The following is a 19257-nucleotide window of genomic DNA, read 5'->3' as shown; positions in this document are numbered from 1 at the left end:
AAAATATAAAAAATAAAAAAAAACCTGCTGTAAAACTGCAATTAATTTCTCATACCACTTAATTTTTAATTTATTGCATGCCATGAAATAGCCGTTATTTATTCTACAACAACTACACACTTAGCGGTCACCAAAAATTCGACTTCACTTCCACCAAATGCAACCAAACACGCCACCGTCAGTTGTAAATCAGAAATTTAGAAAGCGAAAAATTTGTTGTTGTTGTGCACGTGCTACAAAAACACCAAATCGCCAGACTAAGTGCTCAAGCCGCTATAATAGCTGCCTTTATTGCAGCAACAGTCACATAAATCGCTTGCATTGCCGCTTATGCACTTTCGCTCCGCCATCGCCTTTTTAGTGGGCGATTACATTTTTTATGGCTTTCGTGGCAGCAACGATGCGTTCGCCGCTACACAATTTGAACTTCCGCCCGCGAATGTATGGGCAGCCAAGCGCCAACAAGGAGCATAAGGTGAAGTGCTGTGGTTGTGCTGTGATGCGTTGCCATGTTATGTGTTGTTAGCGTGAACGCGCAAAGGAAGCATTTATGTGGCAATACCGTAAAACTCATAAAAATCCAATTTTTTCGTTTCTTCCTTTTTCGTGTTTGATTGTTGCGAGTTCGTAAAATTTTTTTGAAAAGTTAGGGTGTAAATAAATAGAGATCATAAATATGCTTGCTGTTGAGTAATAACGACATGCCGTCAATAGAGCGCTAGATACTCATTAACTTGCAGTGTGTAAAGGTTAGAGTGTTGGCTCCCTAAAATGTTTTACTAACGAGTGATATAAAAGGAGTTAACATTAAAATTAAAGTCGACCTTTGTAAAATTGAAAAAAGGAATAATATTTTTGTTGCTAAGTGCTATCGAACAAGAAAAACCGTTAATGGTTACAGCGAAGCTATAAAACCCTTCACGGGTTCATTTTTTTATAGCATTAAAGGGTGTAATACGAGTACAGTTTTTCCAGCGATTTTTGCAATGGATATAAAGATAATGAAGAAAGAATTTCTCTCAAATTTTATATTTCGAACCAAATGTCGTGTACGGTTGTAGAAGGCTAACGATGATGCAGTTTTATCAAAAACACAAGCATATGAGTGGTACAAAACCATCAAACTTGGTCGAGATATCGTTGAAGACATGCCTCGTTCTGGACGACCTTCGACCTCTACAACTGATGCAAATATTAAAAAAGTGAGTGATTGAAAATCATCAGGCAAGTGTTAGGGTGATGGTAAGAGAGCTCGACATCTCTTGCGAGTCCGCTCCTATGCTTTTGTTCGATATTTTGGGTATGAAACGCGATCTGGCTCGTCTGCTCCCAAAAAAGCGGCATTTTTTTTTTCAAAAAGGGTTCCGCAAAAAGGTATCTTTGGACATGCTCGATCGTGCGAATTCCGAGCCCACATTCATGGGGAGTATTATAGCTGCCGATGAGACATGGATTTAATAGTGCGATGTGTAAACAAGTCAACAATCATCGGCATGGAGGGGAAAAAAACGAGCCGAAGGTGATGTCATTCTCTTTTTGGATATTCGTGGTTTGGTGTATTATCATATCACAATATTAAAACTTATCTTAAAGCTGAACAATAGAAATTGGTGACAATCGGTTATACCCATTTAGTGAGTAACGAATTCAACTCACTGCTTTTGCTTCTGTCACATATACGGATACATTGATACAGCGTTGAAAGGCAGCGAGCAGATACCAAATGACAAATCGAATACCCTTTTATATACTTTCTATCATTTTCTGTACTAAAATTTAACATATTCTGCTTAAATTACTAAAACTATGCAATAAAAATGATGGTTTCTTTATACATACCAACCAATTATTTTTCCCCACTGCATTCTTAAGCCACTGTCTTAAAACAATTTCCCTTCGCTCGTATGGAAAATTTGCATCGAAAACCTTTGACTTGCAATTTCGGTGCGGCGAACAGACTTTTTGTGCTTGTAATCACTCTAAATACTCATTTTCCAAATAAGTAAGCACATTTAGTGCATAACGGGAACGTACACCACGTTGCTGGTGCAGCTGCATTCATTTTGGCACACACACACATATAAGGAACTGCATGTCAAAGTAGAATGGAATTTCGTTTCTCCTTTTGAAGCACTTCACCATTGCGCCACTCATGGATTGGGTGTGTGTGTGTTTGTGCACATGTTGATGCTTGTGGCTTCGTAAAGTTAAGTACTTCGATGATCAGGCGTTTTGTTTATGGAGGTTACAGGCATAACAAGTGCTCGGGCATGCTCGGCTATGCCAGATAATAGCATAAGCGCATACTTGTGCACACACAATAACAAGAGCATAAATATTATTGACCGTGGCGTATGAGTGATTTTTTAAGTACACTGCTTGGGCGAGTGCACTCAGCGAAGTATTTTTGCAGCTTTTCATACAAATCGTATACATACATAAATGTTTTATATGTATCGGTGTGCTTAATTTATAATTTTTTCTTTTGGTTTTTTTGCAGGCTATCAAGGTATTAAAGATTTGTGAAATAAATAAATGTTGTGATCAAGCTCACCCTCACTGTAGAAATACCTACATGAATGCTGCTGAACGATAGTTAGTTAAGGTAAGTGGTGGCTTTATTATAGTAATTTAAGAAATATAGTAATTTGATAAAAAATTTAATGAGAGTTTAAGCATAAAAAACGTAGTGACATAATTTTTGAAAAACTGCTTTATTCGAAAGTGAGAAAATCTTATTTTCGTAGTATAAGCGCTTTATATGAACTTGTTGCTATTTAATTGTGTCTGAGGAAAATTTGTTTTCACCTATTACTACAAACTCTTCAATTTTTTGATGACAATTTTAATGCTTTAGTCTTTTAATTGTTTTGCATATTTGCTTTTTTATTTAATAATAATTAATGCTATATTTAGATGAATAATTAATTTTTACTTGCGTTGAAGACTAAATATAGTATTTTATATTAATCCCATTTAAGGTTTGAGTGACAGCCAGAGCTAAAAGTTCTTCGAAAATTATTTAAAGTTACTTTTGTGCCGGTTTGTACAACAAAACAAAAAACAAAAAAAATTCACTTCAGCTTCACCGAAGATGTAATACTTTTCACGGGTCATCGATTAAAACGATAGTAAAGATCTTTATCTTGACTTTGATAAGAAAAAATTTTAAAATGTTCCATGCCCAATTTCGTGAAGATATTTCCTGAAATAAAACACTTGTCCATATAACAACTCGATTCCGATCGTTAATTTGCATGGCAGCTATAGCTCGTCGATCTCGAATTCTGTGCAGAAATCTTGTCAAATAAAAAAGTTTTCCGTACAGGCATGGAATTTTGATCGATCAGTTTGTATGGTAGTCATATGCTATAGTGGACCGATGTGCACAATTTGTCGTCAGCTTATACTGTTGCCTTGATTCATGATTTTTACCAAGTCTGATGAAGTTAACTTGTCAACAAGAAACGTTTTCCATACAAAGACTGGATTTTCATCGATAAATTTGCATGATAGCTATATTATTTGGCAAATGAGCAGCTGCGTGAGGAGAAAAGAACGTGTGCAAAATTTCAGTTCGATTTCTTAAAAACTTCAGTGAAATATTGACGTAAAATATTGTGCAGCCTTTATTGTTTACCCAAAATTTTACACCGCTTTCAAACGTTGAGCCTGTGTGCAATACATAGAACATGAAATCTGCGAGTTGTTGTTGGTCTCGTAACTAATTTGCTATCATCCAGTTTAATATTAATAAATTTTATACCATAAATCTTTCATTCTGGATCATTATAAAACATATAAAGCCACCCGATGATAACATATTTGTTGGTATATAAGTGATTGCATTGAAAATAGTCAAACCCCTTACATTTATACATGTATATACGACATATGTACATGTGAAAAATGTATGTAATTTTTCACTTTTCCAATACATATTATTATTTTTGTATGGAATTGGTTTAACCACAGACATTTTTTTAGACCCTCACCGCACAATTCTATTTACTTTTTTAATAGTAAATCCGTCTAAAGCTGCATATTGCTATTGACTATAAATAATATAAAAACGTATAGTTTAGCGCAGTGCTAACGCACGATTGCCTCTCAATAAAAAGCTCGAATTTTTTCTTGCACATTTTTGTATTTGACATATTTACACACCGAAAAACGTGTACATAAGCGCATGCAATGCTGCAGCACATACATATGTATATTTATCCCAAATAAATATGTACATATGTATATACTAAAACCACATATTTGATTATGCGGAACAAAGAAATATCGTTGTATACGAGCAGGCGCGCGCTGATATGTTTACATGCTTGTGTGGACATACAAACCTACATACCGTATATACATATATATATACAAGACTACATACTATACAAGCACATACGTTTACACTTCGTATTGTAAAAGTTTTTGCGTTTGACCATTCGTGGTTATTGATGGCAATTCATTTTTTATAACAAATTTGAATTTTTTATTTTTAAGCTGTTTCCATAAATCCCCACTTGCATTGTTTAATCAAATACAAATACCACTTTGGTCTACTTTGTTTGGTAATTTTTGGCAATTTATCCATTGTCGGTTGAGAAGCTATTGAATATTTTATATGTGGCGGTCGCTATTGTCCATTTAATTTCGCAAATACTCATAAATATATGACCGACGTTGAGTGTGGGTTGTTAGTATTTATTTGTTTTTTTTTTTTTTAATTTGTATCGATAGCTAGAGCGGCTATGAATTTAATTAAAAAATTGTTGTTTACTTTGTTTTATATTCTGTACAGTGTATAAATCGTATTAAACTGTTATTTGATTTTGAGTATTTTAAACCTTTTTGTTTGTACAATTTATTTAGTATAAAAAATGTTTATGCTGTTGAAATATTATGCACTTCTTAGTATTCTATATTAAATAAGTTATTTTGTAGACATCACTTTAGCGCGTGTCAACGTAGTTGGCTGAGTATTTATTGAAACGATTTCTGAGCTTTTTGTTTTTATTTAAACACACATATAGACAAATGTTGGTTTTAGTTGTGAAAGAAGTTCGGAGTAAGAAATAGATGTTCGACACGTATTAAGGAGATGAAAAAATCTTTAATGATGGTTTTGCACAGCAAGTCTTTCAAACCTATATTATATTATATTAAAACTTCAGATTGAAGTTACCCTTAACGACAATCAATTGTTTAGATTAAGTTATAGTAGGTTAGGTTAACACGTCGCTGCCTGCAGAGATCCCACTTGAACAGCTTAGAACGTCGGTTCGTTGTGAATCCTCATAAATCGACAAGATGCTTTGTGCAAAACCAAAAATGTGTTAAGGTGAATCATGTCAGTTTCGGCTATGTCTGCTGGTTCGCCGAAGGTAAGATTGCCGAGGGCAAAATAATCTCGCAATCACCCGGAGGCTGGTCGTCGAGCGTTAGGTCTAGTGTTAGTCCACAAGATGACAACGAAGATCCAATTTTTACCTCCTCCTTTGTGTGCAGGACAAGGCCGCCCCTCTTGCTAGCTCATAGACTTTGCAGTAACCAACAGGGCCGCTATAGTCAAGCACGCTCACTTTGAGACAGTGAGACAGGTAGTTCAATGCTAGTATTCTCTGCTGTTGTAGTAAAGGCTCACCTCCCTTAAAGAAGCTGCACCTCGGTATACGAGTATAACTTCTACTGCTATCTTAATAGCCACAAGTTCTGCCTGAAAACCATTACAGTGGTCCGATGGCCCACAATTAAGCTTGTTGAAGCTGCTGACAGAAAACTCCCACTCCAACAACTTTCTGCGTGACTCTCCTCGTCCACGTATCAATCGTTGGCATGTGAGCAGAGAAAAAGCCATCATTAGTTGTCTCTGCGACATTGCGTTTCCAGTTGAAATTGATACAGGAGATAATTTCAGCGTCTTCAGGTTTGGCCAACTTCTCAAAACTAGATTCCCGGAGCCTTGAGGGTCCTTCGAAGCAAAATGGCAATAAGTTCTTTTGTTTCTTTTGTCTATACTGCACAAGATATGCCAATGCGGCCGATGAGAGCCGCTCATACACCAACTATGCACTGTCTGAGCCGTCTGAAACTGCCAGAAAAGCTGGGGAATCTTGTTTCGAAATATCCCTTGGCTGAATACTTTAAGGTATTAAGGTGTTTGAAATGGTTCAGTGGTTTCCAAATTTTGTGCGACGAAAAATGATCCAGCGACTTGGCATGGAACATAAAATAACAAGTTCAATGAGCGAGTCGTCCACACAAGAGCAATTCGATGAACATTGAGAAAGATATTCAAATGTTATCGAAATTATTTCATGTCTTCTGATGCAAATTTCGGTGACAGCTTAATTTTTGAATTTCAATTCTGGCACCGCTTTGCAAAAATTGTTGCCTACATTTAGGAGGAAATTGTTGCCTACATTTAGGGTACAGTTATTTTTGTTACAAATTTTGGTAATTGTTTTATTCAACTTGTTTTGAGCCAAGAATATTATGAATTAATTTCAGAATTTCAATTCCAACACGATTTTCGAAAATTGTTGCCTACATTTAGAATCAAAGTCTTCTTCACACATTAAGGTGAATGTTTTGTCTAACTTCTTTTAGGTCAAAAATATCTTTAAATAATTTCAGAATTTCAATTCCTTCACATTGTTGCCTACATTTAGGGGCAAATTATTTATGTTTACAAATTGTGGCGAATGTTTTATCCAACTTCTTTGCTCCAAAAATATTTTGAAATAAAATTCAAAGCTTTCTCTTAAGTTAAATAAATTCAGAACCACACGTGCCTGCAAATTTATTGCCCAAGCAATTTAATTAAACAATGTGCACGAATTTTTTCATATTTTATTTATCTTTTATTTACTTTTCTAACATCAAATTATTTACAAATGCTGCTGGTGTTAACTTCCAAAACATTTCTCTACACATTTCCACCCGCAAAGCATTGTCTCACGACGCGCATTCAACCTTTTATCATAAAATGGAAATTCCAATATTTATGCATGCAACATGTAGCGCTGCCACGCCATAGTATTTACTTTCATGCACACGAATTTTATTTATACAGTCAACAATCAGTGCATTATGGCCGGATGTCGGTAGGTTGCGCAAAACACATACAAATTCATGTATGCGTATACACGAGCACAGTGCTGTGGCTGCACAAAAATATTCCTACAAGCAAAATATGTAGTGCAGACGCTCGTAGCATGCAACCAGAGCTCAAATTATGCATTGCTTTTGTTGTTGCTGTACTTGTGTTGGCAACTTGTGCCGTTCGACACCACAGCCTGGCAGTAATTGTATATTTATACTCACATGTTTAAGTAAAATTACACTTACGCACACATACATTTGCAAACATGCAGTTTTGCTGCGATTGACTGCTGTGGGCGCCTGCAAGTATGCAACTGCATTTGCGGTGTAAATTTAAACATTTTTGTTTGCAATTTTATTTGTATTTGTTCATTGTGCTGTTTTGCTTTCTTCAACGGTAATTTGTTGAACTGTGAGCTGTAAGCAAAATGAGGGTAGCTGCGTGGTCGAGTGCGTGATTATTTTTCGGTGTGTCGAGGAGTAAAGTTGGCAGGATTATTGTAATATTTATTAAAATATGCAAGGCGCACCCATGCAAATGCCTGGCATTTACATATTAGTTCTTACATGCACGTAGTCTATGAATGACAAATCTGATTTCGCAAAATGTAGCAATTTTCTCAATTTTTTGAAAAATATGAAAAATATTTAGAAAATTGAAAGTTTGTATGTTAATTATGCAACTGTAAATAAATTTCGCAAATTGTTTTGTTTTATTTGCATTTGCATATGAAGGTGTGTTTCTATGTAATTTTCTCTACTGTTTTTCAGCGGGATTTCTATCACAATTTCATATTTCAATCATTTTCAGATAATCTAGAGCATCTAGGAAAGTCTTTTTTTATTCAGGTAAATTTAAGGGTTGAAGAAAATATGAAGTTATACTATATCCTATTTTAACTGGTATATATTGAGGGTGTTCTCTGTACAGATATATTTCACAAAACTTAAGCGATGATATTTTATGATTTCTAAGTTTCGTTTCGTCCATTTTTCATATGTCATGATCCGTAATTTTTTCTTCATTGTATTCGATACTGTTTGCAATTTGTTCATGAAAGGATATACGCAGGAAAACGTTTACAAATTATTCAATTTTATTAATAAAATAATCGTTCTCCAATTGCTACTTTTCGTGTGCTTTTGCCATTTTATGCTCGTAATGATCGTCCACCTGAGCTCGCTACTTTTTGAATTGTTGAAAATATCGACCGTACATTCTCTTTATATTATATAATGTTGAAGTGCCAATAAGCAGAGAACCGCTGGAAGTATTGAATATATTTGTGCCGTTCAGGCAAGTGTTGCAGAAGACCGCATCTTATCTACATCAAGACGTTCTCAAGAATAGTGACTGTCTCAAACAGCAATCAGACAGACTTTGAGAAAGAATTTGGGCATGCATTCCTATAAGGTTGTTTTCACTCAAAAACTGAAGCCATTTGACTATCCCAAACGTCGTGTATACGCTGATTTTGCTAATTCGAACAACCAGAAAACGATAAGGATTTTTTAAGGAAAATCATCGATCCTGCGATGAGGTTCACTTTCATATGAGTGGTGCAGTAAATAAAAAAAACTGTCGATTCTGGTGCGAAGAAAATCCACAAATTATTCATGGACAACCAATACATCCACCTAAATTGACAGTTTGGTGTGGTTTTTGGTGTGCTGGAATCATCGGTTTGTACTTCTTTTGGAATGATCTATGAAAACCAACTTTTTATGGCCGCAATTGGAAGAAGTTGCTATTGTAAGGAAGTTTGGTGAATCGATTATTTATATAGAAATTTTGACATTTAATGCACTCAAAGAAAATTGAACATCATTACATCTTTTTGTGGGGTTATAATTGGTTGTCAAAAAAGTCTTGCGGTATTTTTTTTATTTTATAACGGTTTCATGACTCATGCCCAGCTGTTGACCGATGCTACGGCTGCTACTATGCCGGTTTCGTTCGACCAATTCAGCGATTTTATCGCAATTCTCGACGACAGGCCTTGCGGAGCGTGGCGCATCTTCGACCACCTCTACACCAGAACGAAAACATTGAAACCATCGTTGTGCGGTGGAAATGGAAACTGTATCTGGTCCATAAACTGCACAAATTTTATTGGCGGCTTGAGATGCATTTTTGCCTTTATCGTAGTGGTACTGTAAAATTTGCCGTATTTTCTCTTTATTTTGCTCCATGTTTGCGACGCTATAACTCACGAACGACTTTAGAGAAATGACAATCAATAAACATGTGTTAGCGCGTGAAATAAGTTTTCCAAAAAGGTATAGGCTGACCCGATGCGACGAATAAAACTAGAACTACGTGCTCTCAGTGCCAACTAGCGAAAATACCGCAAAACTTTTTTGACAACCTAATATGAAGCCATTGGTCTAAATTTTTTACTGTAAATTTGTCTATATGTTGATACTACAGCGGTGAGCATGATAAGCATCCAACCAAATAAAACAACATGATGATTTTACAGAAAATTTCGATGTTTGAAAGTTTTTTTTAGATTTTGTATTTCCAAAAAATGAAAAATGAAAATTCCTTCGTATTAATAAGATTTATAGTTCATATGGTTCTTGAGAAAACTTGTTCACCGTAACGGGACTTTTTGTGAGATAATCACTTTTACTGTTTTTGTACGTAGTTTGGTGAAAAGAATGTTGGGGGCTGTACCTTGGACTCCGGTGCTTAAAACTTTGGAGCTGAAATTTTTTAGTTTGTTCATACACACTGTTTTCGCTCATCTTATTGTTGGTAAATTTATTATAATAATTCATAAAATAATAAGTAATTAAACCTTTTTATTATTCTCATTTGAAACAATGGTATTTAGAATATTTCCCCCCCAAAAAACATAACAGCTTCATTTTATTTCAATTAATTGTGATAACAAAACTTTTTTGTTATTTAGTTCATTAATATTATTAATCAGAACTGAAATGTTAAATTTGACACCGAAAGGAAATTTCCGACTGATTGATTAAATTATTCAAGATTTTTAAATAAAATAATTATCTGTGGCTGTGGGACACACTTAAGCTTATTTGCTTTTCATCAGCTTCACAACCACAAAATCGAAGAGAAAATTCATTGGAACTAATTGAAATATAATAGAATTACATATGTATATTTTCAATTAATAAATTATTAGTTTTTGGTTTGGTTTCGAATTGAATAAGATTATTAATTTCCYTGTGCGTTACCATTTTGTAGCAGAAATAAATTAAGACAGTCGGCGTGAAAACTTGACACGTGAGCTTGAGCCAGATTCTGACCAAATAGATGAAACACTGTTTACTTATACACTTCAGATAGCTCACGAAAATTGACTTTTTGAAATGATACCAATACTTCGTCTAAAAAATGTTACGATATACATAGGAACTATATGCATAGAATGTGCATTTCAGTTTTTAGGATTTCTCCTTAGTGAAATGTAAACGTTTTTCACAATTGACCTCCCGCTGCATTATGTTAAATTAGGAACCTGTGCTTCTCTTATCTGTGAAGAGAAGAAAGGTAGTTGTTGATGGGATCAAACAAAATGTAAAGAAAGCGCTGAATGCAGCTGTGTTACTGACTAATACCGCCAAAAATGTTCCATTTAGGGCCGGTCCGAGACAATTTATCATCCTAGTTAAGTCTCTTCTAACTCACGTTTGTCTTAACAAAAGAAATTAATAATTTACCTGAGCAGCTTTGCAAATTTGTCAACCAGAAGGAAACGCCCGAGGCTATAAATATTTTGTATATACATGATCAGCATGGCAATTTGATCGATTTAGCCATATCCGTTTGTATAAAGTACGTGAGCTAGTCCATAACTCAGCTTTTGACATATCGAACAGAATTTTTGCACATGTCATTTTCTCGCCAATGATCCGCTCATTTGTCTGAATCGCCGATATTGGACTACTATAGCATATAGCTGGCATACAAGCTGCACAATCGGAATTAAGTTCTTGTATTGAAAACTTTTTCATTTGAGTAGATATCGTCCTGAAATTTGGCTTTTGTTATTTTCTAAGGCAATGGTGCAAGCTCCGAAGAAATTGTTCTGATCGAGTTACTATGGCATATAGCTGCCATACAAACTAAGCGATCAAAAGCAAGTTCTTTTAAGAAATATTTAGTATTTGTGAAAGGTATTATAGCTTGGAAGAGGTAAGCTTCAGTGCAACCGAGGTTCACGTATTTCTCTTGTTTAAATTGGTGATGTTTTAGATTTTTCTTAGCGCCTAAATGTAGGCAACATTTCGTTAAAACGGTTGTGAATAAGTCGTATTATAAGTGAAAAGTGTCTAAAAAAAATTATATAATATAATTATATGGATGCATAACCATTATAAACTCCAAAGAGTTGCCAGATGCCTGCAATGTACCATGAATACTTATTATACAACGCTGCAGCACGCAAATCTCTTTTAATACGTAAAATTTATCGGCTTTGTCTTCACAAATTCACAAAGGGTATATAAACCTAAATTGAAAGCAGAAAGAGACAATGCAGAATACCATACCAGGAGTTCTCGTTGTCAGTGCAAAATTAAATGAAATGAAAACTTCAATTAAAATCGCCCAGCAGTGTATGCCGGGGTATGCAAGGTCCACGCATCAATTGGCTGGCTGCTACAACTCTACAGGCCCAACTGTTTGTTTGCCTTTTGTGTCGGCGACTGTGTCAACATTTATGCGTGTGTTGTTGTTGTTTTTGATTGTACACCCAGTGCAATAACGCTTTGACATTTTCAATATTCGGTATTTTTTTCATTGCAACACTTTTGCTTTTGTTTTTTCTCCATTCAGCATTTCATTGCTGCGTGGTTGTTGCTGTTGTTGCACGAAAAATTCCTCCACCACGCTTGTTTTTGGGTTTAACGCTATATCTTGATATATACGCACGCATGTATTTGTGTGTTTGTATCTGCTTTTTGCCCGACAATTCTTACTCCAGCCTGCGGCAGTTCTCTCAGGTATTTTGAATTTCGTGCTGTAATTGAATTTTATTGCTTGGAATGCAGCTGCCACCTTTTTCCGGCAGAGATAACTGTCGACTCTCAATCTACTGTTAATTTTGTTAAGGTTGTGCTTTTTGGAAGCATAAAAGTGGAGAATACGTATACATATATGTGCATGTATGTGTGCTCATGTGTAGATTTTCATATGGATATTAGCTTCACAGTTCGCTTCACAGTTTTAATTTTATTGTTGTAATTTCTTTTAAGTTGGTGAAAATTGGCATTTTGTGGTCCTTTCACTGTGAATTTCATAGTCACACTTACTCACCACAACCTAACGACCATGAAAATCATTGCTAATTGCGGCTCATAGTAGGTATTCAGATTTTAGTGAGCGGAAATATACTCAGAAAAGTAAGAAAAAATAATGGAGAGAAAAATAATATTCCGTGTTCTTTATAAAATTTGGAGAAAACAAGAAAAAGCTGCAATAAAATTTACAGCATCCAGAAGGAAACATCGGGCACCCTATATATAGGTTATCAACGTGACCAGCTGAGTCGATTGTCTGTATTCATATATCCGAAATAACCCCTTAGTTTTTGAGATATCGAACCTAAATTCTTATCATGCCCTTTTCTGCGCAAGAAACTGCTTATTTGTCGAGACTGCCGATATCGGATCAATATAGCATATAGTTGCCTTACAAACTGACTGATCGAAATCAGGTGCTTGTATGGAAAACTTTTTTTATTTGACGAGATATTTCCTCGAATTTCGATAAGCTTTATTGCCAAAAGCGATAGTCCAATCCACGAAGAAATTTTTCGGATCGGATCACTATAGCATATAGCTGCCATACAAATTGACCAATCAAAAAGAAGACAAAGATTTTTTTGTGCTCTTTTATGCTATAAAAAGTGCACCTGTAAGGGGTATTACACCTTCGATGGTGCAAAAGTTAGCTTGTCTCCTTGTTTTCAATTAATTTCAAGAACAAAACTCAAAAGAGAAAGACAAAATACAAATCAATCATTTAACTAATAGAAAACTCATTTAAAAAAGTAATCAAAATAAGCGCCATTGAATAAACAATCAATCAAACTACTTGCTCTTATTGCATGAAGACAAAAACGAGTTGCAATTTGACTTCCCCTTCCGCTCTTACTTGTTTTTATTACACATTTTGTCATTTGCGCATTCTTCTGCATAAAATAGCATTGCCGAAGTTGTCGCAGCAGAGTGCGCACAGCAATGTGGCTACGCCGCAAAAACCAAAAAATTCAATTGATTGCGAAAGTTGAATGTGGCAGCATGTGTGTGTGTGTGTGTGCATACAGACACACGCAAACTGTCAGCAAAATGGAATATATGAGTGCTTTTCTACATTTTCCTGCTGCCACTGCGCAGATATGCTAGTGTTTGACGCATATTGTTGGACCAGTAGTCTAGTCGTGCGTGTGTATGTGTGTATGTGCTGCTTATTAAAATGCAATTTGACAGCTACTAACACAGTTACGCGCACTCACTCAATCGAGCATTTTGCATGCGACCTCTCAATTTGCTGTGGTTGCCTGTGCAGCAGCGACTGGTTGCGTATACGCAGTGGCAGACATCAGCTTGCTTTATATTATATATGTATATATGCGCTGCTACTAATGTGCTTACAGGTCGTGCTGCCAGTCGTATATATATTGGTAAAACTGCTGCACCTCAAGTGCAACTGCGTGCTGCCACAAATGCTTGCCTGTCACACATGCAACGCCCAGCCAACTCCATTACGTTTTGTCTCTACGCGTTCCCGTTGTTGTTGCTGTTGCTTTATAATGCGATTTCGTTTTTGAAATATTTGTGTCACAAAGTGCATTTACAGCAGGCGGCGGCCATTGTAAATACATTTGACGGCTGCACTTGTGTGCGCACATAGGTTTCTGCACTGTAGCAAGTATGGTGGCACTGCATATCAGTTGCGTGCTGCCTTTATTTCCATTTACACATTATGCCACTTTGAGTTGCCTTTATACCTACATACTATATACACATACACACACACATGCGCTGTGCCATAATCAAAAATTGCTTGGCGAAGACATTGGCAAAATGAAGAGCGACACTTATGTGCTTATGCGCAGGTATCGGATGCCTTTTGTCATTATGTGCTTGTGTACTAAGTAAGTGGGGCAATAGCTTCGTTGCAGCAGCAGCTGTCTTGCTTGTCAGCGTTATTGCAGAATGCCATTGCAACAAATTACTGTTTATCGTATTGGAGGGAGGTAAAAATTCATTTTCTCTGTTGCTTTACACACTTATATGTATTTACATATGTATGCCTGAATTTAATTAAATATCGATAATTATGTACTGATAATGTGTCAGCGATATGACATAATTAATGAATATTTATTGACTATGACTGATCTCTATTTTAATAGCTGGACTTTTTATGCTCTATGTAAGCAGGCATACAATTTTTATTTAAATTAATTACACATTTTCTGAAATGTGCTTTTAATCCTATGTGCTTAGAATTCTAGCTCCACTTTGACCTCAATTTGTGACTTTCTTTAGTTTCATAAATATGTTTAACCAATGTTGCCACTAATATGAAATATGCCAATATCAAAATAAAAGAAAATCTTCTTTCGACTTTCTGCCAAGCTCTCCCAGTTTTTGCAGAGTCATTAAATATGTGTGTGTGGCCTAGCGTTGTGATGGAAGACGAAGCCCTTTCTGTTGATCAGTTCTGGGGTTTTTTTTGATTACTTGCTTCAATCTGATCAGTTGTTGACAGTAAAATGTAGAATCAATCGTTCTGGAGGCTGGAGCAGCTCATAGTGAATAATTCCTTTCCATTCCCACCAAACACGCAGCATAACCTTTCGAGACGTCAGTCCTGGCTTTGCGACCATTTGTTGAGCTTCACTACACTTGGACCATGACTTTTTTCGCACATTATTGTCGTATTTGATCCACATTTCGTCTCCTGTTACCATTCGCTTCCAAAATGGTTCGATTTTATTTCGTTTGAGCAAAGGATCGCAGATGTTAATTCGGTCCATTAAATTAGTCTTTCACAGACAATTCATGTGGTACGCAAACATCAAACTTCTTTTTGTAGCCAGCCTTTTTTAAATGGTTCAAAACCGTTTGATAACGAATGGTAAGTTCTTTAGCGATGTCATGGCTGCTTATATGATTGTCCTGGTCAATCTCTTCCATAATTTCATCGACTTTTTCAACGATATTTCGAGCAGAACGAAGTGCGTCTTTCACATCGAAATTTCCAGAACGGAAGCGAGCGAACCATTGTTGTGCTGCACGAACTGATACAGCGTCTCCGTAAAGTTTCATTGTATCGTAAACACACTTCATTGCTGGCTTGAGTGGCATTCTTCCCTTTTTTATAAAAAAATTTCAAAATATAGCGAACTTCTTAATTTTTTTCGCTCATTTTTGACCAGCAGTCACTTTTTTCAACTTTCCCGAATTTTTATTTTTATTTTTTTGGTTAAATGAAGCTTAAAATCTCGCCTTTCCAACACTATTTGGTATGACACAATGTAATTGGTTGAAAAAATACGAAAAACCTTTTTCGACTACCCAGTATTTGGCATTTTGGAACGGAGGAACTTTTGGACCGATTTTTTAATGTTCACCTTCAAACTATATCATATTTAACCACACGTTTACTTACTGTCAATTATATATGTAATTGGTATATCCGAACAGCTGTTAACCCGTTCCCACGACAGTCGGGTTACGTAACCGTAACTGACCCGGATTTTTGTCCGGCCAAAGACTGTCAGCGCGGCAGAATTCTTCCGCTACCACAGCAAAACCTACAGGTCACCAGAGGAGTCAGAGATTGTTAAATTAGGTATGTCGAGATTAGAGCAAAGTTAGATTAATGCCACTTGAACTACTAGAGACGCTTGTTCTTTGTGATGCCTACAACTCTTAGCCGTTGTATGAAAAAAAAAAACGCCTAGAAGCTTCCACAAATCTATTAAAGCGGCTAATATCAATTCCACTCAAAGCAAAAAAACACTGTCAGCTTGTCATAACCCTCTAACAGGCGAAACTAAAATCGTGGACAGAAAAGATTGGGATTTTTTTTTGTAGGATAATTAGGCGCTATAAAAAATTTCATCTTATTATTAAAAAAAAATTTTTTTTTTGCTCACAGGTGAGAATAATCTGAAGCCCGCCTCAAGGCAGGCTTGCCATTTTACTTCAAAATAAAGAAATAGGTTGGGTTTCAATTAAAAACTCATTTTATTTAAAAATAAAAGAAAATAAGAAAAACAAAAGAAGAAGTTCAGTAGCTAGGGGAATTCAAATAACAAAATTTATTCAATTTTGTGATAATAGTTTTTCGGAATTCACCAACATAAATTGAGTTTACATTTGTAATCATACTGATCAAAGCGGGCATCCGCGACTGGATGTTCTGCTCTTTTTCTCACATTTAGTTTCATTCCTATGGGTGTTGCTGGTACAAAACTTTAGCCGACCAGTAAGACAATTGAGTTTGTGAGCGACAAACAATTTTAACAGCCTGTCTTCTATATCTGCGAAATGAAAAAAGATAAAAATAAAAAAATAAGATTGCGAGTCTTTGCGTGGATATCGTTAGTACCCATAAGTTCATACTTTAAGTCTATTCCCTCCTTTTGGGCATTGGCAAAAGAGTACGATATAGAATGTGATGAGCAAAATAAGGTATTGTACTTCCAAGATCCAAGATCCGATTGACCTGGTAAAATGACGGTATCGCCTTCTTCGTAGCAAATACAGTGGAGTCACACAAGACGACCAATTTTATTCCCCAAGTATGTGGCTATTTGGCATATACTGGCAAAGATGATGTTTTAATTTTGTATTACATATTTTCTTATCGACGCAAAAGCGAGCAGGCCTTGGAACAAAATCGAACAGTTTGTTACGTTCATCTGACAATTTTGGGATACCATTCCCATCGGATCATATCCCGATTTACCTTTTAAAATCCTCCTGCTTTCACCTCTAAAATACACATATTTTTTTATTGTCAGAATCTGTTTTACAATCATTGTTTCTTGAAAACATTTTTACTCCAATAGCGGATAGCCACTACATTCAAATCATGCGCAAAATTTTGAATGAAAGACATATACCTGTACCTGTAAAACCACCAAAATGGAGATCAGAGTCTTTTTTGCATTCAAATATATTGCTGCGACAGAGGAAAATGCTTCCGGTATTAAAGTAAGTGTTGCTGATCCTACAGGTATAGCATCAATTGAACTTTTATTCAGAGACATATAGGTGGTTTGTATAAATGAATCAGTTGCTTCATTGATTTTCCGAATACACGCTGAAATAGCATGTTCATCTTCCGAAGAGATTTCATCAGATATATAATCGTGGTCGTCCAATTAACCGTCACTGTTAAAATCACTATAATCCTCGCCTATTTAAACTGTTTCCATTAATTGTAGCAACTCTTCATCACTACGTTTTCTTAGATTAAATTTTCTGTCATTTCTATGCTCCTTTTTTTTTAATTAAAGAAATACCTAAGAAAAATTTTGCGTAAATCGGCTAAGTTGAGGCGGTCTTCCTTTTTGTGTTCTTAAATCTCTGAAAACTTTTTATTTTTTGTTAAAATATTTTAACAATATATTTTTTATTACTTAAAACAAAAAAACCAAAAATTCCTCCGTATGAATATTTCTATAGAACACTTTTTATATTAACTTTGTAAATTTTAAAATCGGCGCTGGAATTAATTGGGCTTTAGCACTGAATTTCTGCTTTCAAGGGCCTCTCGGAAGCTTGGTCATCGCAGAGCCACCGTCGGTACATGCGCTGACGCAAAAGTCTTTTGGCCCAAGATAAATAAGACTAGCCACTCCCTAGTTTTGGAGCTTTTAACCGTCCATTGCCCTATTGGCGTCCACGCAGTAAGGCTGGGAGTTCTACCAGACGCCATCTGCAGAAACTGTGTGGAAGAAGATAACTTTGAATTCACTCAACCTTTCCTTCTTGACTGTCCCGCGTTTGGGAGGTCAAGACTTAAGCACTACTTTCAGACATCTCAACGATCTGGCGGGAATGGAAATTAAATGCTAATTTATGGTTCGAACACAGGTGTTGTTACTTTCTATAGCCTCACAAAGGATTACATATAGTAGTCCATGTGCGACCTTTGATCATCCGGATCATCCGAAATTTAGTCGTGATGAGTTTGATATTCACAACTCTATATCTATCCACGCAACTCGATTTTAGGCTAATTTAGATGAACAAAACTATTATTTTTTTATCAACATCTTTCGTAGAAATATTAATAATATTATAAAATACAAATTCTTAATTTGAATTCATAAATTTTATAAAACAATATTTTTGTGAGGAAAATTTATAGGTTAAAACTTTTGGTTCGAATTTATTGCATCATTGTAAAAATTACGCACCGGTAAACACTAATATATTTCATATATGTATATTCAAAATATATATGTTTGTGTGTTTGCTGGCAACACTTTTGAAAATTTCTGCACACATGTTTTCAGCGTCAAGTGTTGACTTGACATCGCACAGGCTCCAAATTCGTATAAAAGAAGAAAATTACAGCGGCGTGGGGAGCGGTTGTGGGTAGCGGAAACAGCAGAGTGTCGAAGCAGCGAGAGTGCCTGACATAATTCATTCGAACTAACAGTAAAAATACCGACGAGCAATATCATAGTTGCACGCGTACCATATGCATGAATATGTGCATGTATGTGTGCACTCACTAAAGTACGTGTACTTCGTTGTACTTGCGCTTGTTAGTTAACAATCTTTTTTTCTGCTGAACAAGCGTTTGAACACTTGCGTGTGAAGTGCAACCACCACTCAGGCAACACTTAAGGGCGGCAATATGTGTGTACACACACTCTTATGTAGCCATATGCGGCTGTGTGTCTGCGCGTTATGCATTTTGTCTTCGAACAACTTCTGATATGTTTTCGAACAACTCGTGATATGTTTTCGGTGTGTGTGTCGCTGAGTGTGAATATGTCGGCCATCATAAATAAGGCTGCGACATTTTTGTTCCCCCGTTCAAGTTCAAGTGATCCATAGCTTCGATTTGTAACTGCTTTGGTTCTTAACCAGCACTTTTCGAGTTAGCTTATCTGTGTTGAAATTTTGATATTTTTATAC

The 19257-nt window shown here is 35.8% G+C and overlaps 2 protein-coding genes across 3 annotated transcripts in view; one reads left to right on the top strand and one right to left on the bottom strand.

Annotated features, from left to right (window-relative positions):
• LOC108973130 (sodium channel protein 60E) overlaps positions 1–19257 on the bottom strand; it is a 256070-nt gene that overhangs the window by 106041 nt on the left and 130772 nt on the right. The window lies entirely within an intron of this gene.
• LOC108973129 (mitochondrial thiamine pyrophosphate carrier-like) overlaps positions 1–19257 on the top strand; it is a 143219-nt gene that overhangs the window by 60840 nt on the left and 63122 nt on the right. For both annotated transcript variants that reach the window (XM_018940162.1, XM_018940163.1), the window contains exon 2: positions 2501–2605. The gene's annotated coding sequence lies outside the window, so the exon portion shown is untranslated. The remainder of the gene's footprint in view (positions 1–2500; positions 2606–19257) is intronic.

The sequence above is a fragment of the Bactrocera latifrons genome, unplaced genomic scaffold (genome assembly GCF_001853355.1).
Source record: "Bactrocera latifrons isolate USDA-ARS-PBARC rearing strain unplaced genomic scaffold, ASM185335v1 scaffold_46, whole genome shotgun sequence".
NCBI classification, from domain to species: Eukaryota; Metazoa; Arthropoda; class Insecta; order Diptera; family Tephritidae; genus Bactrocera; species Bactrocera latifrons.
Note: the sequence above shows the minus strand (reverse complement) of the source record. Positions and strands in the feature narration are given on the sequence as shown.